This window comes from Xiphias gladius, chromosome 7 (assembly GCF_016859285.1).
Source record: "Xiphias gladius isolate SHS-SW01 ecotype Sanya breed wild chromosome 7, ASM1685928v1, whole genome shotgun sequence".
In the NCBI taxonomy this organism is placed as follows: domain Eukaryota; kingdom Metazoa; phylum Chordata; class Actinopteri; order Istiophoriformes; family Xiphiidae; genus Xiphias; species Xiphias gladius.
In genome coordinates, this window is record NC_053406.1 from 3,570,431 (window position 1) to 3,580,935 (window position 10,505).

Here is a 10,505-nt window from a genome sequence, read left to right on the forward strand (position 1 = left end):
GTGGTCGTTTTACCTGGATGTGTGAAGTCTGTGAACTGGCTGGGATCTCCAAATTAGCAGCAGCTGTGTACCTGTCGACTGCCACTTGATTGGCTGAATAACTTAGCCAGCTGTGGCGGATGTAGTGGCTCCAAATCCACCATCCAAGCCCTCTCCTTCTTACAAACCACGTGATTCTTTCACGAGACTCTGGTGATAAACGTGACCACGTGGTGAAAGTGTCAAAAGCCTTAGGGCACGCGCACACAGCTGCACAAGTTTTTTTTTCTTGCCCCACAGCACGTGAAAGTAACTGAATGCACAAACCTGTAAAACCCAGTTGCAGATGAGAACTTGAACATACAAGCTTACAAAATTCAGTTTACAGGTACTTACTTAATTGTTACAGGCTTACTTTTCTACTTTTACTGGAGTAACATTTTCACTGCAGGAATTTTACTGGTAATGGGGTATTTTTAGACTCTGGCATTTTTATTGTCAGTAGTAAGAATAATATGATCCTTGGGCCTACTGGGATCTGAAAAAACTCCTTTCATCAGTATGTAAGATACAGAGTCTTCAATTTTAAGAATTTAAGGGGAATTTTAAGTCATTTGTTTTGACCCTAGAGAGCTCCCCTGCTACATCTTTTGGCAGACCGAGAAACATTGTTTCATTACTGCCACTATAAAGTTACATTTTGAGTCCATGAAATGAAGTCTTTTAGGCTGACACAAATTTCAAATGCATTTCCCTCGGTGAAATGTAAGTTAATATATTTACTCGAGTAACTGCATACAGTTTAGAAATACTATTTTACTTCTTCTGTACTCTACTCAAGTAGAATTTTTTTTTACATACTACGATGTAAAAATTTTCCATTACAAGTAACAGTCATTACAATCAATGTCTCTTAAACAACATGTACCTATTATTCTAAATTGGAGTCTCTAACAATTCCAACTTCATTAGCCTTCTCTGCTCAGTGTTGCAACATGGAGTCCAATTATGTCTCCTCTGAAGGACTTCACTGTCATGTTAATTATGTTGTCAGATGTGAAGGAATTCATTTTTTTCAGATGAACTCAAAGATAATAGAAGTAATTTTCTCTGTCAGCCTGTCAGGTACTGCAAGCACAATGCTGAGCTATGTTAGTCATGATAAGTGCTCTGCTTTTGTCAATGCAACTCTTCCAACAAAGGAAGGCTCTCTCGGTAAGCAATTTTTAAACATACAGTATTTTGAGTCTTGCATTGAATAAGCTCGCTGAGCCGTCCCTCTGGCACTACACTGGGGACAGGGTCGCCGAAATGGTGTCAATGGTTAAAAAAAAGAGAGAGCGAAAAAAAGAAAAAAAATCTGGCAAAAAAGTATACATTATTGTTCATGTCTGAAATATTTCTGTGATCCTTAACACATCTACAACCCAATTGGAAGCATAGGACACGTAAATAGAAGAATATGATACCTAAATGTTAGTTCTGAAGATGTAAAGACAGATTTAATAGTTGTTTATCCTACTGGCTGCACATACAGTATACAGTAGCTACAGTGTGTCATATGTCAATTGGAAACCAAATATGTCAACGTGTAACATGTATTTTTATACAAACACATTGATACTACACTAACAGGTTACAATATCATCTGACTTTCTGCTGATTTAAAGGATGGGGTCACATTTTTTAAGATCTGAACAGCGTCCACACGCCCACACTGTATGTATTTTGAAAGGGCCTCAAATTAGCCTTGGCTGAACTTTGCCATGTATTTTCGCACAGAATGAGGACATTGGACTCTGTCCCGCATCACTTACATTTTAATTGCTGTAACAGCACGTCTACACAGGAAGTGCTTCAGCCGCATTTTTCATTCGCCCATCTCATGCACGTCCAGTGGAAAAGATATGCTCCTATATTAATCAATCCAGCTGTCTACACAGGCCACGTAATGGCCTGCATTTTTTACTCCCGCTATACACACATAAAGGGTATTTTCAAAACCCAGCTTTATTTTCCTGCATTTTACGAACGTAACTACGGTGAATGTGTGTTGGTTGTTCAGCTCTGCTTGCCTATCTGTAAAGTCACTGCACACCACTGATTTCTTGTCCATCTTTGGCAGGGTAGCACTCACCACAATTTGCTTCATCCTGCCGTGCTTATTGTTCCCAGTGATTATGTTTCCTACATATGTTTTACAAGTGTTTGTCCATATACGTGCAGGGTTTGCAGTACGTATTATGTTGCAAAATATTTGGACCTACTACTAGTGGTTGTTTCCCTGCCACGTTTTCATTTATTTAAAGCAGCTATAATCAATATTTTTAACAATAACAGTGTGTCAATTAACGACGTGAAACAAGGTGACAAAGTGAAAGGGGTCCTTCATAGTGATCAATCTACAGACAACTACCACCTGGATCTACAGCTTCCCTTGGCTTTCTGGAGATTTACACCATTCGACCACAACATTAAAACTGGTGGTAAAAAGTGGTTTTAATGCTGTGGCTAATCGGTGTAAGCAAGTTGGTGAAGGGGGAGGCAGAGAAAGAAGTTGGCCAGTCACCCTGGGCTACTGCTGCTATTGCTGATGTTTCGGAATGTCTTACTTTTTTTCCCTGCATTTTGTTTCAGTTTTATGCATACAAAAAACACGTTGCCACATCATCACATATCATAAAGTTGATATGGCGAACTTGTTAGCAAACACTTGCCTAATTACACACACAGTATAGCAGATGACATCAATAATTTGGAGTCATGCATCTGGAAACCTGATGAATTGAAGCATTCACCAGCTGCTAAATGCTCCATTGTTTTGACTACCTAGTAGCTAACTTTCTCTCTCCGCTCTTTGGGGTTGAGCAGGTAGTGTGAAGTGGATTTTTAGGGCCTTTTCACAGTAAACAGCCTAATGCAGCAGAAAACGACAGTATCAGAGCATTGAAAGTGAACCCAAACAGTAAAGTTGTAGGCTGAACAGCAAACAACAAACTGTAACTGTATTCCCCTGGTCTTCCTCCACTGTACAAAAATGAGCCCATGTAGGTGAGAAAGTACCGAGCCTATCCTTTGGCCTCTGGCAATAGGCCAGCTAAGTTACTTAAAAAGGGCGTTGGCCTACTCATTATTTTCCCCTGCCATGAATATCTCCTCTCACCACCATCTTGACACCAGACAGGTTGTTTCAGTGTGGATATATGGAGATGTGTGATGGTAAAAGGCACTCCACCTGAAACAAGGCAGCCTCCTCTCTCTCATGCATATGTGGTTAATATGGGGAAAGCAGAGCCTGATGTCTGTCTGTCTTTCTTCAGCTTCTCCAACTTTGTCCTCCGCCAAACATCACACAGTGAGCCATCTGTTTACGTTTTGCTGAAAGAAGTACTGCTCCCTGCACGTGCAAAATGTCAGGCACACAATGGGGCAAAATACAGCCGGTATTGGAATATCTTGGTAACACAGGAGAGCTGTGTTACGGACACAAAAAAGTCTAGGTGTCAGACAAGAAGGTGAGTCTATAAAAATGTGTTTTAATATTGGATTTAAAAGCTGAGACAGTGTAAGCAGACCGAATACTAACAGGAGGACTGTTCCAAAGCCCAGGAGTAAACACTCAATCACTCTCTGACCTTAAGCTTGACTCTGGAACTACTAAAAGGCCTAATCCACCAGATCTAGGAAGCCTTTGGGAAAGTAAAGGGTAAGAAGTTCACTAATGTACTCTGGTGCCTGGCCATGGTATTTATAAATTGATTCTAAAAGAAATTTGAAACCACTGCAGAGGCTAAAACTGGGGTGATGTGAGAATACCATGCAGGATCAGTGTTTCAGATCAGTGTTTTTTTCACTGTCTCACCCATTTCCCATTTCTCTCCATTGAGTATGGCTTATGAATATGGCCACAAGCAAGGTTCCATTCTCCCTATTTCCCTGGTACTAACAAAGTCAGGGTGCGTGCATGTTATATTTATACAATTATAATTGTTAATTGTTTGTCTCATTAAGAAAATGAACATGCTGACAGTGAGACAACTGTTGCAGTGTGTCCTTCCATACGAGACTGTGAGCAGACAGTGCTGAGCCCACTCAGAGAGAAAGAAGAAAGAATTTTGACCTCAGATAGGCAATAGTTGATTTTGGCCTCTGAAGAGGTAGGTAGTGTCTCTCAGGTGTTAACAGACACCTGCCTGACATCCTGAGGAGACAATCTGAACAGGATTTCAACATACAACAGAGGGTTTGGTCCTCCTCCACATGCTACAAACATCAACTGTCTGGAACTCATGGAATTCTCTCAGCCATTTTGTGTCTGACCCCTGCAAGAAGCACAGTGTATAATGTTGACGTAAGCACTGCGGTTGTTCACTACTTGAACAAACAGGAATGTCTTAGGCCCCTCAGGCTTTATCATTATCTTTGTCCCCTGAGGGCTCAGCAGTTTCCTGGTGTCCTCAACATGCAAGTCAATTTGACATCCAGCAGGGAGCTGCACTAAGACACGGTCACATGATTTTTGCACGTTTCTTTGGCTTGCTGACAGCTGACCTGTTTGACCTTGGAGAATGCACAATAGCCTATGTGGTTGTCCCTGTACTTTATCATATGACTACATGTATGAGTAAGGTTTCACTTGTAGAGACTAGCCTCCAGATAATTATTGCTCAGCACAGCAGTTTCGATCTGTTTTTGTATGGAGTTTTTCAGCATCTTTTAACACATTGTTTTGGTTTTATAGCCTGCAACTTAACTGTTTTCAATTACTCTCCCACTCTTGTCAGCATCATTTTCATACACAGCAAGCAGCAATTTTCAGCAAACAAGCTCTAATAAACTCATCTGGTGCAACCTGCCCGGCACAAAATGGCAGACAGACAAAGGTGAACATAGTGGAGCATTTAGCAGCTAAAGAGCCAGGTATTTGGCTCAGGAGTTGGTGGAGACCAAACTATAGTGAAAAGAAGAAGTATGACTCAAAATGAATTCTAATGTTATCTGCAATATGTGTAAATAGGCTAACAAGTTTGCAAACAAGTTTGTCATATCAAACTAAACCTTTCTTGCCATTAAAAGGCTGTCTATTATGTAAGTCGATGAGAGCAGTCAGACTCAAAAATAAGTTAAGACAAGGGCCATAAATCCAAAAGAGTCAGAGACAATTGATTCCATGTTCACTAAAATATGGATGAAGGCAGGTTTGGGCTTTGTTAAGGAAATGCTTGTTGTATGCACAAATTATACAACCCTTCCCGCCATCACAGCAAGTATGTACAACACAAGACAGTGAATGGTGGATCTCTCAGCTGATCCACACCATGGTTCCCCTGGCAGCTTTGGGGCACTCTGATCACTGCTTGGTTCACCTTATTCTAACCTACAGACAGTAACTAAAACCTGCAAAGCCTGTGGTGAAAACAGTGAAGAAATGGACCAGTGAGGCAAAGCAGAAACTGCAAGGCTGTTTTGATTGCACCGATTGGAGTGTTTCTGAAGCTGCAACTGGCAACCTGGACGAACTGACTCACACTATGACACGTCACATCAGCTTTTGTTGAGATGTGTGTCAACCAGGACCTTCTGTACATACAACAATTACAAGCCATGGTTCAACAACAACAAAGACAAAGACGAGACAAAGAGTTCATCAGGCCATGTCAGGAAGCCTGCAGAAGTGGGGATATAGCCCTGTACTAGCAGGCCAGAAACTCTGTGACAAAGGAGATCAGAGTGGCAAAAGAAGCTACACTGAAAAGCTGAAAAACAGGTGTTCAGCCAACGACTCTGCATCAAGACATCACAAACTACAGGAACACCTTGACTTCCCAGGGATGTGTGCAAGGATCCTGTTTGTGGACATAAGTCAAGCGTTCAACACCATCATTCCAGAAATCCTCTCCTCCAAACTCTCCCAGCTCACTCTATCCCCTGCCCTCTGACAGCACTTCTGGTATAAAGATGGTCAACACTGGTGCACCCCAGGGATGTGTCCTCTCCTCACTGCTCTTCTCCCTCTATACCAGCAACTGCACCTCCAAGGACCCAGCTGTCGAACTCCTGAAGTTTGCAAAGGACACTACAGTCATCGAACTCATCAAAGATGGTAGTTGCCAAATTTCTGCCCACATCCATCACGGACTGGTTCGGAGCAGCCACAAAACAGGACGGGAACAGACTGCCGCAAACAGTAAGGACAGAACAAAAACTCATCAACGCTTCCCTGCCCACCCTCCGGGGCTTGTCCTCTTCAATAACCAGTAAATGGGCAAGGAAAACGTTACAGATTCCTCACACCCTGGACACAGCCTTTTTCAACTCCTCTCCTCCGACAGGTGCTTCAGAAACCTGTATACCAAAATACCAGACACAGGAGCAGTTTGTTTCCTCATACCATCATCCTCATAAATAGCTGACCAGTATTATCTGTTATGCAATTGCTACTCTTGTTTCTACATATTTATTACACCCCGCTTCACATCTACAAATACTGTATTGTACAAATACTCATACATCATAATTTCATTCCCTTACGTTACGCACTATGACACACTTTATGTATATTGTTTGCTTTTTATATAATCTGTACATAGCTTGTATATTGTGTATTGTCTGTAAATAATATGTACATTGTCTGTATAGTGTATTGCTGGAGAGCCACCAACTGCTTAAAACTAAATTCCTTTTGTGTGCTAACAGACTGGGCCAATAAATATTATTCTGATACTAATTATCCTGTAGTTCTAGCATACCTCAGTGCCTCCAAGCTCGATGTCAGACATCCCTCCATTTTAGTACACACACTCTTTGAGGTAAAACACAAAAGTTCTTTTAATCACAGGATCAACTTTATTATGAAACATCAAAGTCTGTGACACCTCACCCTAAAAATACACAGGAGAGAACTGGCTCTTAAATTTGATTTCAACAACATAAGAGTTGCCATTATAATCAGAGCTATTTTTCAGTTCTTTTTACATCAGATTACATGTGGTTGAGGTGAAGTGTGATCTTACAATATGGTCACTTTGTCAATAGTAGACAAAGTAACTGTCTAAGATGGCTTCTACTTACTCTCTTTTTCCAGCCGTTCTTTGCTTTTTCTCCGCTTTAAATCTTTTCCTTTTAAGAGACAAGCTCTAGCAAGGTTGGAGAAGAAATGGGGTGGAAAAGCTTTTGGGACGCACCCAAGTGTTTACAACTATACATGTAAAAGCTTTCATGAACAATGTACAGCCTGAATCTGCAGCTGATAAGGATCGACTCCTTACCAAACAGCAGCTAAATTTAATCTACTACTTGTCATGCATGATGCTCATTAATACATTCTTATGCATTTCCCCTGTGCTTTAGATCAAATCAGCTAACTTTGGCCGTCCTCACTATTCTCTGCAAACAATTTAATTTTGACACAAGCTACAGCACTGTTAGCATACGGTATCATCTTGTTGAAAGACATTACAACTGTTAGTTTTGGTGCTGCTTTTACTTGCCCCACCCAGTTTCCTCCATCTCCACTACTTTTTTTTGTTTTGTTTTGTTTTTAAAAAAAGACAAAAGCAATATCTGAGAAATACACAAAACTGTACAGAGTCAAAATTCATGGGAGGGAGGACAGGGGACCAGAGGGTGTCAAGGTGGAGAAACTGCCAGCCCAATCCCACCAACAATGGCCCAGGACCCTCACAAAAGGTCAGAGAATGCAGAGTAATACCCTTTACGTTAAAACTACACATTAACATATCATTATCAAATCCAAATGATCTTTAAGCAAGTTCTCCATATTGAAACATTTTGGTTTTCTCAGTTTCCAATAAATAAGTATGGTCCTCTTTAGTGAGAGATCTGCCAGTTCAAACAGTCAGTCCACCAGCCCACCGATGCGGAGGCCAACCGGAAATTGCCCCAATAAGCCCAATGGCCAGAAGTGCATTTCTCCGCACCACTCAAGCAGCAATTCTGCTCCTCTGTTCTTTTGTGTCATTATGACTTAGCATGATGCCAAATAGTTTTTAACTGTATCCAGAAAGAGGTTGGCCTCATTTAAATTATACTACATCTTCAGTTCATTAAAATCAGTAATACTGCCATCAGAAAGCAACTGACACAATTTAGCAATATTTTTTAATTTATATATTATATATATTTTTTATTTTTTTTATTTTTTTCTTTTGTTTTTTTTTCTGCTGCCAAACCCTATTAAAATTGGTTTCCCCTCCAGCTGTATATAGTGCGCGTTTCCAAATTGCACAAGAAGACAAGAAATAGAAAGACTACGAAGTTCTTTTTCTATGTCACATGAATGGAGAATTCAGGGGCTACTAATATTTCTATTACATTTAGGGTGGCACCACAGCGAGCCAGTTGAAATGTATTTCTTAATTTCAAAAATGATCTTTTGCGCCAACCAGCTCCAACTACCAGCTTCATATTGTTCTTTATATGGCTGCAACGGTGGTAATCTGCCATTATCAGCTAAATAATATGTACAAACAGCTGGAATACCCAAAGCACTCCAGTTTCTGGGGATGGTGATTTTACGTGGGTATTTTTTCTTTCCACAAAAACACTGAACAATTTGTTACTTTCCTTAAATCACTGATGGTGAAACTTTACAGGAATAGCAGATATAGGGAAGGATAATCTGGGGAGTACATTCCTTTTAATCACTTCTGCTCTCCCCCATAATGATAATGGCAAATTTATCCATGTTTTGAGGTCTTCCTTTAAGGTTTTCAGAAACTTAGAGCCATTTAACTCATAAATGTTGTCAATTGGAGATTTCATTGCATCCCCTAAATATGTCATCCCTTGTGTTTTCCTGAAAATGAGGGTAGAAGCTATGTGATGCACTATTCTAAGATGGTTAAGCGGGATGGCTTCACTTAGACCAGTTAACCTTACAACCAGAGAGTTGGCCAAAGTCATTAAGGGGCTTTAACAGTTGTGGAATTAAGTTACCTGGGTTAGAGATTGTTAACAAAATGTCATCAACATAAAGATCCACTTTAAATTCATGACCATAAAGATGATGAAACTCAGTACTGTAACCATCTTCCCCCAGGGCTTTACCAGAAGCCAACATCTTGATTGTAGCCTTGACCTCTGACTCTAAGACACTTCTTTCTAAATATTCTGTCTCAGTTTCTTTTAATGTCAACCTGTTGAAAACATCATCATCTTCCTTTGAGCTGCATTTACACTCAGACTCATATAGTTTGGAATAGTATTTTTGAAAAGTCAAATTGATTTGACTAAGTTCAGTTCTTGGCATCAGGAAAGGCAAGAATCGAGGACTTATTCTCCATGTGCTTCAGTCTAAGGGCGAACATTTTGCCCATTTTTATCCCCATTCTCAAAATATTTTCGTCTGTCAAAATCCATTCTGAAATGTGTGCCTACATGGCCCACAGAGGGCACAGCCCTTCACATCGTATGTTAGTACTTTGTCTATTTATGATTCATATTTTTTTCATACACATTATAATAGCTTCCATGTCAAGATGTGATTGAAGTGTAGACTCTTATCTTTAATTCAAGAGGGTTTAACAAAAATATCGCATTTACCGTTTAGGATTTACAGCCATTTTTATACATAGTCCCTCTTTTTTAGAGGCTCAAAAGTAATTGGACAATTGACTGACCATCAGTTTCATGGCCAGGTGCGGCCTGTTATTTCATGACAAATTAAGCAGATAAAAGGTCTGGAGTTGATCCCGAGTGTTTGGTAGCTGTTCATGGGAACTCTCAATATGTGGTCCAGAGAGGTGTAGCTGCAAATGAAGGACGCTATCAATAGGCTGAAAAGTAAACGTCTTGTATTTTCTTATTTACTGCATATACTTAAATAAAGTATTATCAGCAAAAGTTTCTCATACTATCAGAAGTAAAAGTACTCATTATGCAGCTGAATAGCCCTTGTTAGTGTATATTATTTGATAATGATTAATGATTCATTAACATATATAATGACATGTATAACAACATTTTAATATAACTATGCTATATCCTGTTGGGTAGTTCAATCTATAAAAAAAATAATCTGTAGAAATGAACTAGTAACTACATCTTTCAAATCACTTTGGTGGAGTATGTGAGTGAATAAGCCCAATATTTGCCTCAGAATGTAGTGAATTATAACATGGAATTACTCAAGGAAAGTATACGTACCTGAACATTGTACTGAAGTACAGTCCTTGAGTAAATAAACTTCCCACCAATGCTGATCAGATTAGAAAATATATAATGTTATAAAACCACATACACATCAACAGAATTATCTCATGAACTTCCTCTGATGAGAGTTTCTATTTAGATGCAGTTTCAATGGCTTGAGAGATGGACTGCCATTCCTACACTGTACATAGGCCTGGTGCCTGGTCTGGATATGTAGTGAGTTGAAAATATTTAAGACTGTCCCAGTGGGTTAACACGTGGACTGAAGCGGGGCTGTGCTCCACGTTCCCAGGCACCGTCTTCCCCGCACCGGAGCGTTGAAAGTGTCTCACTGCACATCACGCTGTCTTACG